Below are 18,070 nucleotides of genomic sequence, written 5' to 3'. Positions count from 1 at the left end.
CTTGGGATTCAGCAGAGTCCGTACCCTCAGGGACACCCACAGTTCACAGTCCCACATTTTCATACCAGGACCCTGTCCTTCATAATAACAGACCCCCCTTGACTGGAGCTTCTTAATTCTCAGGGATTCAGCATATTCTTCAGTCGTTGCCTTTCAGCCACAGGTGATGGGAGGGCCTCTATGGAAGCTGCCACACAGGCCTGATGACGCTCACACTTAGCCATTAACTGATTGTTAAATGCCTTCACTGTCTCACTATTCTTCTGCAGAGTGTTAATACAATTTAGTAGCAACCAGCCAACTCCCTCTTTTAGGCATTGTTCTCCCATATATTTTTTAAATGTTTATATCATTGAATTTGCTACAGTATCCCCTTCTACCAGGATATTTTCCAAGGTCACCACTGATAAAATCTTTATTTTATTTTTTAATTTTTTCAGTGTTCTAAGACTCAGTGTTTATGTGCCACACCCAGTGCTCCATGCAATACATGCCCTCCTTAATATCCACCACCAGGCTCACCTCCCCTCTAAAACACTCAGTTTGTTTCTCAAAGTCACAGTCTCTCATGGTTCATCTCCCCCTCCAATTTCCTTCAATTTACTTTTCCTTTCCTTCTCCTAATGTCCTCCATGTTATTCCTTATGGTCCACAAGTAGATGAAACATATAATAATTGATTTCTCTGCTTCACTTATTTCTTTCAGCATAATCTCCTCCAGTCCCATCCATATTGATGCAAAAGTTGGGTATCCATCCTTTCTGATGGAGGCATAATATTCCATTGTATATTCGAACCACATCTTCTTTATCCACCTGTTGAAGGGCATCTTAGTTCTTTCCACAATTTGGCAATTGTGGGCATTGCTGCTATGAACATTAGGGTACATATGGCCCTTATTTGCACTACATCTGTATCTTTGGGTAAATACTCAGTAGTGCAATTGCAGGTCATAGGGTAGCTCTATTTTTAATTTTTGAGGAATCTCCATACTGTTTTCCAAAGTGGCTGCACCAACTTGGATTCCCACCATTAGTGTAGGAGGGTTCCAAACATCACTTGCATTTTTCAAAGTACTGGATCAAACAATCCTAAAATTTGTATGGAACCAGAAAAGCCCCCGAATCACTAAGGAAATGCTGAAAAAGAAAGCCAAAGCTGGGGAGGATCATGTTGCCTGATTTCAAGCTTTATTACAAAGCTGTGATCACTGAGACAGCATGGTACTGACACAAAAACAAACACATAGACCAATGGAACAGAGTAGAGAGGCCAGATATGGACCCTCAACTATATGGTCAAATAATCTTCAACAACACAGGAAAATATATACGGTGGAAAAAAGACAGTCTCTTCAATAAATGATGCTGGAAAAGTTGGACAGCCATGTAAAGAAGAATGAAACTGGAATATTCTCTTATAAAATACACAAAGATAAACTCAAAATGGATGAAAGACCTAATGTGAGATAGGAATCCATCAAAATCCTAGAGGAGAACATAGGTAGTAACCTCTTTGACATTGGCCACGGCAACTTCTTTCAAGACACATCTCCAAAGGCAGGGGAAACAAAAGCAAAAATGAATTTTTGGGACTTCATCAAGATCAAAACTTCTGCACAGCAAAAAACAAAACAAAACAAAATAGTCAACAAAACAAAGAGGCAACCCATGGAATGGGAGAAGCTATTTGCTAATGACACTACAGACAAAGGGCTTATACCCAAGATCTATAAAGAACTCCTCAAACTTAACACCCAAAAAACAGATAATCATGTCAGAAAATGGGCATAGGACATGAACAGACACTTCTCCAATGAAGGCATACAAATGGCTAACAGACACATGAAAAAATGTTCATCATCATTAGCCATCAGGGAGACTCAAATCAAAACCACATTGAGATATCACCTTACACCAGTTAGAATGGCAAAGATTAACAAGACAGGAAACAACAAATGTTGGAGAGGATATGGAGTAAAGGGAAACCTCTCACACTGATGAAATCTTTTTAATTGAGCCACCACCATGTTCTGGGGACCATCTGTCTCACCTTGCTATTGTGACTATGCCCCCTTCATCTACTGTGTGGTGGATGAGCCAGTCTCAAATCCCTATCTTACTGATTGTTTTTTAAATCACTCTCAGCACCATTTATGTTATTCTGGATCCTCTGAGAAGCAGACACAGGTGTGTGTAAATGTGTGAGAAAATTATTATGAAAGAGACTGTAAGAGAAAATGGGAGAAAGGAAGCCAGGGAAGCCTGAGGGACTGTTAAACTCCATTACTGGTCTGCCCTGAGAAAGAGGGCATTAAGGAAGGAAAGTCATGTGGAAGTGTCTTGGACTACAGTGAAGTCCCACAGGAGGCTTGGCAAAATTATTGACAGTTGTGAACCCATGGTACTCATCAGAGGAATCCCTATCTCCTAGCAACCAGCCTGTCCTATTCCTGGTGTGTTCAGTTTTTGGCCAGGAGTGCCCTTGGGAGCATGACTCAGGTGCTACAGAAGTGAGGGGCCTCTATGCTCCATGCAGTCAATGGTCTGAGTAGCTCATTTTCCATGTGCACTATAGCTGCAGACAACTAGAGTGCTCTAAATCATATCTGGACTCAAGGAGTTTTAGAATCAAGCCTCATCCAACGTTCCAAAGAGTGAATGGTGAAAAGCCCACTAGATTCTTGTGTATTATTCATGCAAAGGTGAGCACTGTCTCCACAATATTTTACCAACCTACATATTTTTTAAAACATTAGTTTTTATCAATTAGAACAGTCTCTAAAATCTATTTGGTAATTAACAAAACTATTGGAGATAAAAGTAACTGAAATGTTGTCTCTGGAGTCTGGCCTCTTGACTAAATGCCATTGATGGAATGCTGGTTAGATTCCCGTGGAGTGTGCTTTCCTATGTAGGGCAACTGGACATCCCTGGGTGTAGAACAAAGTACACTAACATAGACTTACAACTCACTGAATCTACACTGAATCATATTAAAGCAAATTGGAGATATAATATGAAGACACTCATACTTGGCAAAATTAATAAGGTGGATCAAAAAGTACTGAAATCTTAGAAACATGGAGCTAATCCACACATATTCCTTAGACATTATTATTATAATATCTCACCATATTATAATATGATATAGTCTTGTGGCATTATGGAAAGAAGACTTAGATGATATGGGACAACCAGGACTTCCTCATTTCTCTTTGCCAGGACATGAATAGAAGCAGGCAGAGGATAAAGCTGATGATGTCTGTGTTAGGAAAAAAGAATATGCATATCCAGGGTGTGTTTGAGCAGGTGGTTAACTTAGGTGATCCTGGGAGGGAAGACTACACCCTTGACTCTGTGCACAGGTGTGTCATGGGCAGAGAGCTGGGGAAACACCGATCCATTCAGGTAGAACTCGTGATTGATCAATATCTGTCTGTCAACATAACAATGAATATTTATACAGGGCTTTGAAATTTATAAAGCCTTTTCCCACAGTTCATTGTCTCATTTAATCCTGATAACCCTACAAAGTGAGGAGTATTTTGTCCCCATTTTCCAGATGAAGAAATATATGACTCAGAGATTAAGTGAGCTTCCTACAGTGCACATAGTCATTCATGGTGAAGCCTGAACTGGAACCCCATTCTCCTGCTTCCCAGAGCCATGCTCACCTATCAGGTGCCACCACTAGTCAATCTGAGGGTAGATATGTCATTGGGATACATTCTGTGCTTCTGAAGAACTTTTCCCTACAAGAATATTTGGCCCTGCTGGGAATTCTAAGAAGATAGAGAAAATGTATATATTATGGCCTTTTTCTTGGAAGAGTTTATACTCCTAAAGTTTTTGGGGGGCTGGGCAGAAGTTGGGGGGGGCAATTTTAGATTTACGGAGAAGTTGCAAAGATGGTATAGAGATTCCCATACACCCTTCACCAAGCTTCCCCTGCTGTTAACATCTTGTGTAACTGTGGTAGGTATCTCAATCCTAAGAAGTTAACATGGTACATTACTATTAACTAGCCCACAGACATGATTTGGATTTCCCATCTTTCCACCTGTGTCCTTGTTTCTACTGCAGAATCTAATTTATATTACCACAATGCAGTCACTTATGGCTCCTGAAGCTCCTCTGATCTATGACAGTTTCTCTATATTTATTTGTGTTTCGTGACCTTGACCTTGATACTGCTCAGGTATTTTGTGGAATGTCCTTCAATTTTTGTTTGTCTGATGTTTCTCTTATGGTTAGACTGCTGTTTTGGATTTTGGGGAAGAATACACGGAGATATTGCTGTCTCATTGCTTCACATCAGTGAATGAACCATATCAACATAACTTATCACTGGTATTGTTAACCTTGAGGACTTGGCTTAGGTATTGTCTGCCAGGTTTCGCTACTGTAAAGCTATTCTTTTTCCTTTCCTAGGCTTTATTTATTAAGAGTGAGGCAGTCGTCTAACTCATAATCAAGGGCAGGAAATAAGTTTAACCTCTGGAAAAAGGAATAAGAAGGAATTAGGAGATATGCTAAAACCACCACAGTAATTAATACATACTTGAGAGGTGATATAATTTAAGACTACACAAGTATTTTGTTCCTCCTGAAGGTTTCATCCGTTAACTTAAGCATTCATCAGCAGATTTTACCTAAGGTGATTATTGTTGATTATTACAATTGTTACAGTTAATATTTTGTTGCTTAAATTGTAATACCCTTGGCCATTGGGAGGTCTTCTCAGGTTGGCTTCTATGTCCTTTTAACATGTTCCCATCTTTTCTATTGTCATTTTGAACACTTGCTTCATTCATTCATTCATTCATTCATTCATGCCACTCTAAGATATTACAGGTTCATTTTGTATTTCTTCAAGATCTCTTTTATTGGAGAATGGTTTTTAGAAACCTGGGCATATAAGATGTACTTATTGCTATCAGAGTGTCACTGCTTTTGGGCCCTCTCAGTGGACACAGCCAGGAAAAGAATGCATGTCCATTAGCCTATACAGACCCACGTCTCTACTCACGTGCATCTCATTGATTGGAATGGCATTTCTACTGATAACACCAACTCCAACCCAGCACCATGGACTGCATCCTAGCACATCACTGTTGCTCATTTGTTATTTCTTCCTACAACCATGAGAAACCTCAGAGGGATGATCTTGCAAGCTGTGCAAAGATTCTACAACCATACGGATGTGGAACTGTCTCTGAGTAGAAGAAACAGGAAGTACAACAAGAGACCACAGAACCCATCTGTGGGACTATAGGCAACGCTATTGTGTAGGACAGATTTGCCCAAACTGCAGAATATTTGGGGGGGGGTGTTAAAAAGTATTTGGGGGGAAAAATCCACATTTAATGGAAAACACTGATGTTTCTATATTCCTCTGTGTCCTGTTCTTCTATTCCCTCCTGTTGCCAGAGTAGCCCCAAGTAAATAGCTGACACTTCTTTCCATGCCCTGGATTAGAATTCCATCTGTTGTGACTCCATTTTATAGGTGAGAGTACCTGAAGCTCAGAGAGGGAGAGACCTCCCTAAAACCCTACAGCAAGTGAGCAGCAGAGCCAGAAGAGTCTGGTCTCCCAGCTCTAAGGCCAATGCTCTTCCAAATAGTAGAACACGGTAGAAGTGGGAGAAGTCCATTGCAGATGTGGAGTACAGATCCCCTTGCTTCATTTTGATAAGGGTCTTCAACTGCCATGATAAAAATGGATACTCTTTATTGAGGGCTACTTCTGTGTCAGGCACTAGGTTAAGCCCCAATATCTCCTTAAACAACCCTATGAGGCAGGTATTACGATGCCCATTTGCAGAATAGCAAACTGAAAACGAAGTTCATAAGCTAGCCCAAGATCACAAGTAGTACTGGGATCCAAGCCTGGACCTTCGGGGTAACCACCAAGCTGCTGTTTCCAAGCTCTTGACTTGTTCCTGGGCTGTGGGAGTCACCTCAGCCCTCCCCCAAGAGGGAGTTGTGTCATCTTTGCTGGGGGCTAAGCAAGCACTGGCCTGGCAAAGCACTGTATGATAGTACAGCCAGGAGTGCCTTGCAAAGAGGTGAGGAACACACAGAGAAGCTGTGGAAACACGCTGGCCTCCTGCTCACTTGCTCACTCCTCTCTCTCATGCTCATACACACACACACACACACACACACACACACACAATCACACACACTACCCTTCCTTCCTGGTATGACTCCTCCGCCGCACTTTCTCAGACCCAGCCGTCTTCAACTCTGGCCAGTTCCGTACGCTTAGCAGATCATTGGCAAAAACCAATCTTAGGCATTGTATTGCTAAGGGTCAGAAAGGTCTGGGTTCTGATGCTCCGTCTGTCCTCTATGAACTGCCCCTCCAAGGAAGTTGTGTGACCCAGAAAAGTTGCTCAAACTTTTTCAATGGGCTGATAATACCTGGCTATAATGTTGGAGTCAATAGAGAATGTACCTTGAGTTCCTCTGTTTACCTCCTCTTATCCTGCCCCCAGTCCGAGCCACTGACATTCTTGCGGAGATTATTGTTAAGAGCCTGCTGACTGTCCTACTTGTCCTCTCTCTTGTTCCCTTTCAAAATTGCCAACTTATATTGAGGAATAATCTTTTAAAAACGTGAATCTGATCATCTCAGGGTTCCTGCCACTCCCCCCAATATTATCATCAACAAACAAACCTGGAAGATTCCTCACTGCACTTGGGATAAAACCCCACATCCTCATCATGGAAGGGCCTCTGTGATACAGCCTGTCCAGCCCTCCACCGCTCCTCAGCCTCTTCCACAACCCTGCTCTCTTTTGTCATTTGCTCCTAAGCAGGGGCTCTTTCCTGACCCAAGGGCTTCCTGCCTGCCCTTCTAGTGGCAGGGTATCCCCTGCCCCCTCTTCTTGCCTGGCAAATGCCTACTCACGCTTGAAATCTCAGCTTACGTTCCTAAGAGAGGCCTTCCATGCATGTTTTGTTTAGACCCAACCCTCCCCCTTTCATTGTTTCATGTCGCTAGTTCTCTTCCTTTGTAGCTCTTAGCATGATTTATAATCATGCATCTGATTATATAATTCCTTATTTAATGTCTCTCCCCTCCATAAGTGGAGACCAAAGAGTGTTTCTCCTTTTCCTTTCTGATTATCCCTCTGGTCAGTCACAGTACCTGGGACATAACAGGTGCTCAAGAAATCCATGGTGGGGGCACCTGCGTGGCTCAGTGGGTTGAACCTCTGCTTTCGGCTCAGGTCATGATCTCAGGGTCCTGGGATCAAGCCCCGAGTCCTGCTCTCTGCTCAGTAGTGAGCCTTCTTCCCCCTCTCTCTCTGCCTACTTGTGATCTCTGTCAAATAAATAAATAAAATCTTTATTTTTTAATTTAAAAAAAAAAAAAAAGGAAATCCATGGTGAGGGAGACCTGGGTGGCTCAGTCACTAAAGCATCTGCCTTCAGCTCAGGTCATGATCCCAGGGTCCTGGGATCAAGGCCCACATTGGACTCCCTCCTTAGCGGGGAGCCTGCTTCTCCCTCTGCCTGTTGCTCCCCCTGCTTGTGCTCACTCACTCTCTCACTCTTGCTCTCTCTGTGACAAATAAATAAATAAAATCTTGAAAAAAAAATCCATGGTGTAGGAAGGTATGATAAAGGCTGTGGGTAAAGCACATATATTGAACATGTAGTAGACTTTTGACAGGTCTCTGTAGCTGTGTCCCCTCTCTTCCTCTCCTGGTGGATGCTGTCCGAGTGCCATTCTCAGGAGGGGTGTTGTCCCTCCCATACCCCCAATTCCCCAGCACTGGGGAGAGTCCCCAACCAGACCTCATGAGGCTGGCTGGGCATAAAATCCCTGAGGCTGTGGAGCCAGGCTGGGCAGGGCCAGTGGTAGGCCTTGCCACCCCAGAGAGCAGGGAGTAGGGCAGGGCTGCTGGAAGAGGGCCCCTTGGGTCTTCATCAGGCTCGAACCCTCCCTGTCCTTTCTTTCCCTACTGCAGCGAGCAATTTTGCCCTGGCCAATGCCAATTGGGCTGCTCCTTGTTTTGTTGTACACGCTGCTAGGCAACTGGCCTGTTTTTGCTTATTTACCTCCCCTGGGCCGTTTCACAACACTTTGTAATAGGCCCTGTTCTCTCTGGTGCACATCTGGTTTGGATTTAGCCTGTCAGAGCCCCCTCTGCAAAGAGAGCCAGGACTTTCCCCAGCAGTCACCAGGATGGACCCCCAGGCTCTGGCTGTGCAGGCCTCCTTGGTTGGACCACGCCAGCCGGGATGACTTCCACTTGCCCAGCCCTGATCCTCCTCTCCGCCCTGAACCTCTTACTTCTTTTTGTCAACAGTGTACACATTTCAAAGCTTGAAGGTGGGGAAACTTTGAAAAGGAAAAAGACTGATGAGGGTCAAGCAATAGTAGAACAAAGGGCCAGAAGTTTAGAGAGAATGAAGTATGAGCCCTCAACCCAGCACTGTTCTCCCCTGACCCACAGAGAGGGGTTCCCTTTCCCAAGGGGACACAAGGAAACAGGCTCAGACCCAAGACCAGGTTCCTTGGCATCTCTCTCCTTTACTGGGGAGACTTCCCATGAAAACCACCTTGGGGATAGAGTGGGTTAAACTGGACGTTCTTAGATTTGAACGATTTAGTAGGTTTATTGCTCTCCCCATCATACTCCAAAAATTCTGGTGGGATTTCTATAAAGGACCCATAGAGAATCAGAGGTTTGGTAGATGTCATTTTATAGAGAAAGAATGAATGTTTCCAAATTCCTCACCCTACAGAGAACATACTGGTCAAAGCAGGGCAGGGTCAGGGATTGGAGAATGAAGTAGGGATGGGGACAAAACACAAGGCACCTTTCTTGCTTCCCCAATCCCTATTGTTTTGACAAATTCATCACACTCAGAGTAAAACCCAAGGTTCTGACAATGGCTTATAAGGCTCTACAAGACCAAGCTCTTTGACCTCTGTGACCTCATTCTTGCCTCTCCTCTTGTATATTCAGCCCCAGTAATTTATGTCAAGAAAGAAGAAGAAGGCTTCCTTGGTGCAGAAGCAACCAGCACCTGGGCATAGATCAATGAGCAGAGCAAAGATGGGTTTCCCCACTCACTTCCTCCATTATCTGGCCCCACTGGACAGAGAACAAAATGTTTCAACTGCACAAAACATACAAACTGCTTATTTTTCTCCATAGCACTCATTTGTCCCTGACACATGGTTATATTACTTATTTATAGTTTGTCTTTTCTTGTCAGAATGTAAATTCCTTGAGGTCAGGGTGTTTTTTCCATTTGTTATTATGTCTTTGAACCTAGAACAGTTTTACTTGAAAATTGTACTCAATAAGGATTTGCTGAATGAATGAATGAGTAAATGAAGTCTGTTTTTCCTCCCAGCATGTTCAGCTCAACTGGGGGTGTTTTCTTATTTTGACATCTCACCTATAAAATAAAATGCTGTCCTATTGTCTATCACGAATACCCTTGTGTCTCTGTTCTAGCTCACCATGATCCTATCATCTCTGAACTGTTGGATCACATGGCGTTCCTTGGCCTGGAATGACCCTCCCAGTCCAACTCTGCATATCCTGGTGGGATTTCACCTGGTAACTTTTGATGCCAGGATGGACCTCTTGATAGCTCTGCATACCTCCCTGTGGTTTTCATAATGGTGATTACTTGTCAAGCTGCTCCACATTGATTAATTAATGAGAGATAAGCGACCAGATGACCAACTGGGTAGCAACTGAACTGCAGCCAGTGGTCTCTGTCCTCAGGTTTTTATTGATTCTTTTTTTAGGTAACTTTGTCACTTGCTGACCTTAGGGAATGAACCTCTTATACAAGGATTTATTTTTTTCTCCTCGATTCTTTGTCTTCCCCAGTTACCAAAAGTGAATGGAAACACCATCTATTTCTTAAGTTTCTTGAGGCAAGAACCTGGGACTTAGCCATTGATTGAGACTGGGTCGACCATCCACCATCCCTAAGCCATAGGCGAGTCCTATAAAGTCTACTCCATAACACACTTAAGATGCATCTTCTACTTTCCCCCTCCATTGTTCTACCCTATTCCAGACACCAGCATTCTTGCCTGCACATCTGGCTCTTTTTATTTTCACTCTCTATTCTCCAACAAGTGCTCAGAATCAGGTTTGTTTGTTTGGAGGGATGGAGAGAGGACCAGAGAGAGAGTACAGGTGGGGGAGCAGAGGGTCAAAGAGACAAAGAGAGAGAGAATGAATCTAAGCAGACTCCACAGTGCATCTCAGTCTTGCAACCCTGAGATCATGACTTGAGCTAAAATTAGGAGTTGGATGCTTAACTGACTGAGCCACCCACTGCCCCTAGAATCAGGTTTTTAAAACAAAAATTAGATCATGTTTTTGTGCCAGTACCATGCTGTCTTGGTGATCACAGCTTTGTAGTAAAGCTTGAAATCAGGCAACATAATGCCCCCAGTTTTGTTTTTCTTTTTCAACATTTTCTTAGCAATTCGGGGTCTTTTCTGGTTCTATACAAATTTTAGGATTGTTTGTTCCAGAACTTTGAAAAATGCCAGTGGAATTTTGATCAGGATGGCCTTGAAAGTATAGATTGCTCTAGGCAGTATAGACATGAGGAAGGAATCTATCAAAATCCTAGAGGAGAGCATAGGCAGTAACCTCTTTGACATTGGCCACAGCAACTTCTTTCAAGATATGTCTCCAAAGGCAAAGGAAACAAAAGTGAAAATGAACTTTCAGGATTTCACCAAGATCAAAAGCTTCTTCACAGCAAAAATACCAGTCAACAAAACAAAGAGGCAACCCACAGAATGGGAGAAGATACTTGCAGATGACACTACAGACAAAGAGCTGATATCCAAGATGTATAAAGAACTCCTCAAACTCAACACTCAAAAAACATAATCAGGTCAAAAAGTGGGCATAAGACATGAACAGACACTTCTTCAAAGAAGACACATAAATGGCTAACAGACACATGAAAAAATTGTTCATCACCATTAGCCATCAGAGAGAGTAAAATCAAAACCACATTGAGATACTACCTTACACCAGTTAGAATGGCCAAAATTAATAAAACAGTAAACAACAAGTGTTGGAGAGGATGTGGAGAAAGGGGAACACTCTTATGCTATTGGTGGGAATGCAAGTTAGTACAGCCACTTTGGAAAACAGTGTGGAGATTTCATAAAAAATTAAAAATGGAGCTACCCTATGACCCCATAATTGCACTATTGGGTATTAACACAAAGATACAAATGTAGTGAAAAGAAGGGCAATCTGTACTCCAATGTTCATACCAGCAATGGCCATAGTTGCCAAACTGTGGAAAGAACCAAGATGCCCTTCAATAGATAAATGGATAAAGAAGATATGGTTCATTTGTACAATGACATATTATGCCTCTATCATAGAAAGAGAAAGAAAGGATGAATATCTAACTTTTGTATCAATATGGGTGGGGCTGGAGGAAATTATACTGTGTGAAATAAGTCAAGCAGAGAGAGTCAAGTATCATATGGTTTCACTTACTTGTGGAGCATAAGCAATAACATGGAGGACATTGGGAGGAGAGGAGAAGTGAGTTGGGGAAATCAGAGGGGAAGACGAACCATGAGAGACTGTGGACTCAGAAACAAACTGAGGGTTTGGGAGAGGAGAGTGATGGGGGGGTTGGGTGAGCCTGGTGGTGGGTACTAAGGAGGGCACGTATTTCATGGAGCACTGGGTGTGGTGCATAAACAATGAATCTTGGAACACTGAAAAAATTAAACTAAATTAAAAAAACAGAAATCAAATCATGTTCTTTATTTAAAACTGCTGAAATGGCTTCCTGTTACACTAGAATTAAAACAAAAAACAAAAACAACAACAATAATAACAACAACAACAAAAAAAACAGTTCTTTACCTTAGCCCCCAAGTCCACAATCTAGATCCTGATGACTTCTCCAACTTTAGTTCACATCAACCCCCTCAATTCCCCACTATTTTCAGTATGTTTCAGCCACATTATTCTTCTTTCTGTTCTTTCAACAGGTCAGTTCATTCCAACTTCAGGGCTTTTGTACAAATTGTCTCCCCTCCTTCGAATGCTCCTCCCTCAAATCTTCACATGGTCAATTCCTCCGGCTATTCAGATCCTGACTTAAGTGACACCTCTTCAGAGAAGCTTTCCCTGACAACTCAATTTAGAATAACATGACTCATCCCTACCACAGTTATACCCTCTAGTATATTGTTTAAGGTGCTTCCTAGCATGCACCACCACACTGTCTAGTGTTTATTCTCTGTCTTCCCCCTATTAGAATGAAACTCCATAAGCGCAGGGGCCACTGTGACCCCAAAACCTAGAATAGGGCTTGACACATAACAGACATTCAAAATGTTTCTTGAATAAGTGAATGAATTAGTCCATTATAGCCTAACTGTGGGCTGAGAGTCAGGAGTCTTGTGTTCAACTCTATCCTGGTTGCTCTCAAGCTATGTGACTTTGAATATGTCATGTATCTGCTCTGGACCTCTGTCTCCACATTTGTAAACTGAAGTCTGATTTCATGATCCATAAAGTCCTTTCCAGCTTCCAGATATTCTGATCCTATCAATCTTTCCATATTGTTGCATAAAGCTGTCAAAGTTGGTGTTGACAGCAATGACCCAACTAAAGTTGATGAATCATTTTCTTAATTTCATGCAATATCCTAGGCCACCTTAGTTATTTCTGATTTATGCTTAAGCTACATATCCCAGAAGGGTTTGTGTGGCTCAGGTTTCAGACCCACTTTCCCACCCATGTCCTTATTTGCTTTATTTATACAGGGAGAAGGGCAAATACTCCTATTAGATTTGTTCGACTAGAATGGACCCTTGTGATTGCAAATGACAGAATCCCAACCCAACTCAAGGATAAACATGAGAGATAGGTTTTGGCAATTCATGAGATCCAAGGAGATCTGAATAAGCAAGGTGCTGAGAGGATAGCAAGAGAACAGGGCTTCAGATGTTGCTGGAACTGGATGTTTGAATCCCACTAGTACTCCCTCCAGCTGCATCTCTGCTTCTATCATTGTGCTGGCTACACCCTCCTCTCTCAGTGTAGTCTAGCTCCTTCCACATAGCCCCAGTACAGCATTGATCACACTGACTTATTTGCCTGCTAGTTTCCAGTCTTTTCCAGTACAATAACATTCATCGAGGGAGAAGATCTTGTCCATTTGTTAATTTCTATATCCCTAACCTCCAAGACAGTACCTAGAGCATAGTAGGTGCTCAATAAATACCAACTGGATAAGTGAATGGTAGAAAACACGGTCACCAACTGCTCCAGAATTTAATACCAAAGCACTTCAGTTATTGAAAAGCTAGCAAAGTTCCCTAGGATCTACATACCACCCACCCAACCCACAAAATCTCACAGAAAAGATTCTTTGGTCCACCTAGGCCATGTGCTTACCTACCCCTTAGCAAATAATAGTAGCCACTGAACATGCTGATGTCTCCGCATCCATGTGAATTCAGGGAGAAGCTTTTCAAAAAGAACTGTGGAAGTAAATCCCATAGGTACCAACGCACTTACAGAGCTATTGTGGAGCTCAAATGACACATTGCAAGAAAGGGTGCTTACAATGCTATTATGAGGTTGCCATTTTCATAGGTCAAATATTGGCAATTTTATGTTTCAACTTATTATAGAAGTATTAAAAACATTACATGAATGTAAGATGATTATTTGATTATAGGTCAACAAAATAAGAAAGAACACCATGTTTTTAAGGTGAAAAGTTAATTTCTTTTTAAAATGATGATACCTAAAATAGTTCACTATGTGGTAGCTTTGCAATGAACAATGCTAATTGCTTACATGGATTATCTCATTATTTCTCCCAGTACTTCCAAGAGGTGGACACAATAATTGGACCCATTCTACAGACGAGAAAGCTGAGGTTCAGTGAAGCTAAGTTATAGGCTACAGATGATACAGTTCAAAATGTGGATTTGAATCTAGGTTTCTGGGATCTAAGGCCATTTGTAACCCTACATTAGAGAAGAGGCTGGGAGTATGACTTCTCCATGAAAGCTAATCCACCGGTACTAAGAAGAATAACTCTGTTACCTATGATGCTATAGTCCTGGGTCCACTCTGCTTATAAGCCATTTGCATTATATTATAACTAGTAGTGAGTGTATCTGGTATCCATGGCCATACAAATTTCCTTAATGATCCATCTTGTTCACCTTTTCGCTTAAAATAAACCTTACACTCTGCCTTGCATGTAAAAGTCATTCTCCAGAGTTTATTGAACTGAGCAAGGTGGGCAGACAAAAAATGATTTGATATCTCCAAAGGATATAGTCTTCGCTTTACATATTTTCAGTAGTGTAGGAGATGGAACAATGGGAATGTGGATAATTATAAAAACATAGTTACCACATGTGGAGAGCCTGTTATGTTTCAGGAAGTTTATGTCCATTGTCTTTAGTCGTTATAATACCTTGCAAGGTAAGTGATGGTATCCCTGGGTCTTACCTTTTCAAAGCAGCAGAATGTATTCTTTCTAGAGATTACAAATATCTCCTTTGTAATATCAAAGCTGGACCAAGAAAATGTGTTTGCTCCAACCAAGAGCACACGGAGCTTTGAACCTAAAAACTGTTCTCAGCCAGAATCTTAAAGAATTCCATTCTGGGCAGGCCCACAGTTTCCCCTAAATGCAAGCCTCACCCACAATCCAGAGCCCTACGACTCTGTCAAACCAACGTTTGACTTGATTTTGTACGTGAACTTGATTCTGAGCCATGGAATTTCAAAGCGGTGCTTGCAAGTCAGGAATTTAAATATTAGTCTTTCTGACCTGGATTGCTTTGATCTCCCAAGTTTACATGTACAAGTATTGATAACACAGCTCAGATCACAAGCAAGAGCACAAGTCTACAGTCCAGAACTGCCAAGTGCATGCATGGATACAAAGATCTGCTGAGATCAAAATGGATTTAGGTTATACACGGACTCATCTGATGGTGGAGGAAGCCCCACATATGGGCTGGAGAGACAGAGCTCACTTTCGTGCAGCCAGTCATGCTTGCTTCATCCTATAGGACAGAAATCAAGAGTAAACTGCCACTGAACTCTGGCAAGACCAGGCTCTTCCAGTATGGCCCAATCTACCTTAATTTCTTTAAGTCAACTTTCTCACTGGGGAATGGATGCTATAGTTAGCATTTGCCAAGCATCTATCTTGTACCAGGTACCTTAAGTGTTTATATAATATTAATCATAATACATAAAATGTATACCTGTTAGCACTATCCACTGAGTTTTATATTTATATTGTTTCATCCATACAAAGGTCATATAAAGGGGGAAATACTATTGTCTTAATTTCTTAGATAAAAACTGAGGCACAGAGAGTTTTGTCAGCAAAAGTCACACTGCAAGTGGATAACAGAGCTAGGAGTCAAACCCAGGCAGTATCTCTTTCTATCCTCTCAACAGCCTGGTGAGGCCAGTGTGGTCATTTGACAAAGAAGGGAAAGAAGTTTAAGTAATTTGCCAAAAGTCACACAGTCTGTTAGTGGCAGGACCAAAATTCAAATCCAGGTCATGCTTTTTAAAATATACTAGAAAGCAAAGAAAAGGAAAAAAAAACTAGAAAGGTCTATTTTTGTGTGGCCTGGTTTTATATAGCTGGCAACCTAATAATGAGTTGTTACCTTTATAAAGGGCTGTTTAAACATTTTATTATTTATTTATTAATTTATTTATTTAGGGGTTGGAGGGAGAGGGAGAGAGAGAATCTCAAGCAGACTCCATACCCAGCACGTGAGCCCAATGCAGGGTTCAGTCCCATGACCCTGAGATCATGACCTGAACGGAAAGCAAGAGCCAAAGGCTTAACCAACTGAGCCACCCAGGAGCCCCATTTTTAAAAAAAATACATATTTATTTATTTAGCTTAGAGAGAGAGAGAGGGAGAAAGAAAGAATGGGTGAGCAGGGGAAGAGGCAGAAGGAGAGAATCTCCTGAGTGAGAGAATCTCTGCTGAGTGCAGAGCCTGACGTGGGGCTCAATCTCACAATCCTGAGATCATGACTTGAGCTGAAATCAAGAGTCTGATACTCAACAAACTGAACTACCCAGGTGTCCCTAAACATTTTTTTAAAAAGAAGAAGTCATGTGGCAGAGATCATATATGGACCCTCAAAGCATAAAATATTTCTTATCTAGCCCTTCATAGAAAAAGTTTGCTGATATGGCCATGTTATACCTCTCCATGTTGGCCTAAAAAATCATTACAAAGATCAAAGGAAAGAAAGGAGGTGGGTGTGTCTGTATGTAACTGGGGAAGTCATTTCTCCTTCACAGGACCTCAGTTTTGCTATTTAAAAGGAGAATTTAGACATGAGTGTCTCTCCTTTTGGCTTTAACCTGTGCTAATGGCAGGTGTCATTCTGGTGCTGTACTAACATAAGGGAGTGTTTTCTCCCATCTAATTATTCTGTCACTTACTTTATTGCATGAAATGCAGATACAATTAGACTTCAGTGGTGAAGAAAATTATCACCCACCAAAATTATCCCCGGAAGCTAAGAAATGGCCCCTTCCCAGACATCAGCCCTTTCGTGATGTGCCCTAAACATGGGCATCTTCTTCTAATCTCAGGTGAGGTTCTTACTTGTTCTCCCAGACTCCTGACATTTCAGGTTGTTAATTTAATCAGCAATGTTTGCTTCTGATCCTCCCGAACTCTCCCAATCAACCTCTGCCTCTCCCTATTTCCCATAGTATTCAATGCTGGCAAACCATCACCATCATCACCATCATCACCATCATCACCGTCATCACCATCATCACCATCATCACCATCATCACCGTCATCACCATCATCACCATCATCACCATCATCACCGTCATCACCATCATTGTCGTCATCATCATCACAGAGATCTACCAGTTTCCCTCCCATTTGTTGCCTAGTGTCTGAGGCACACACTATTCTCCCTTCAAGATCCATTTCTTCCCCTGGACATGGCCTGTCACACATTCTAAGAACAAAGGCAGTTCCTTTTAATCTCTGGACCTCATCTCTTTTTCCCTTTCTCTCTTGCATGGTAAAGGCTGCCATGCAAGCCCCCTACAGATCTGCAATCTCTCCCAAAGTCTTCTCCTCAGTCTCTCTCCACCCAAAAGGAAACCAAATCCAGAACTGTCCCCAAGATACCATGACCTCACTCTGGTCTTCAGCACTGGGCCACCTCTGTCCCATGTATGCCCTTGAGGGCAGACAAGGGTGCCATGTGGAGGTAAGTCCAGGCTTCATGATGTCTAAGGTTCTGGTCTGTCTTCATCTTAATCAAGGAAGGATGTGCTCCTGTCTGATCAGACCCTCAGTTTCCTCTCTACAGAACTGGCGCAGTAAGTTCAATAATGGGTTCTTTTGCCTGTAGACCTCTTCTTGCTTGTTTGAGTCATTCACCACTCTGCAGTCAACAGAAGTGCTCCAAAACACAAACCCACTGGTTACTGCCTTCAGTGGTTCCTCAGTGCCTGCAGAATAGAGTCCCTGACTCAGCTCTCTACAACTTAGGCCCTGCCTCTTTTTCTAACCTCATTTCCTACTACTCATCTCTCATTTCTAGAGTCTTTGCCACACCAAGGTACTTAGAATATTCCAACCACTCTGCACAATATGCAATATGACTGCACATCCTTTCCCTCGATGGGGTGCCCTTCCCAGCTCTGCTTTCCAGAAAACACCTGCATATCCTTCCTATGGAAAGTTGGAGAGAATACCTACAGAATACCTTTTGTTTGTTTCTCTAGATTCATGTTTCATCATTCTTCATCTGCTGTATTCCCAGGAGGCTGATCTGTATGGATGCCACAAGTAGGTTCCTGGCTAATTGGGGGTCTCAGAAAGGGACCAGAGGTAGAGAGGGGAAAGTGTTCCTTTGACTCTCTCCTTGTAAGGTCACAGATCTATGTCCCTCACTGCTTCTCCTAAGCTGTCAGCTGTGTAGGATTCTCCCTACCCTTGTAGGAATAGTTCATCTTTTAAGTTCTTATACTGTCTCCTATAAT

General features: G+C 42.2%; 1 protein-coding gene across 4 annotated transcripts in view; it reads right to left on the bottom strand.

The window, feature by feature from the left end:
• The window catches only part of FGGY (FGGY carbohydrate kinase domain containing), a 697,591-nt gene that overhangs the window by 601,647 nt on the left and 77,874 nt on the right, over positions 1-18,070 (bottom strand). The window lies entirely within an intron of this gene.

This window comes from Mustela putorius, unplaced genomic scaffold, assembly GCF_011764305.1.
Source record: "Mustela putorius furo isolate JIRA1106 unplaced genomic scaffold, ASM1176430v1.1 tig00003853_pilon_pilon_pilon, whole genome shotgun sequence".
In the NCBI taxonomy this organism is placed as follows: domain Eukaryota; kingdom Metazoa; phylum Chordata; class Mammalia; order Carnivora; family Mustelidae; genus Mustela; species Mustela putorius.
This window is presented reverse-complemented; position numbering and strand designations above follow the sequence as displayed.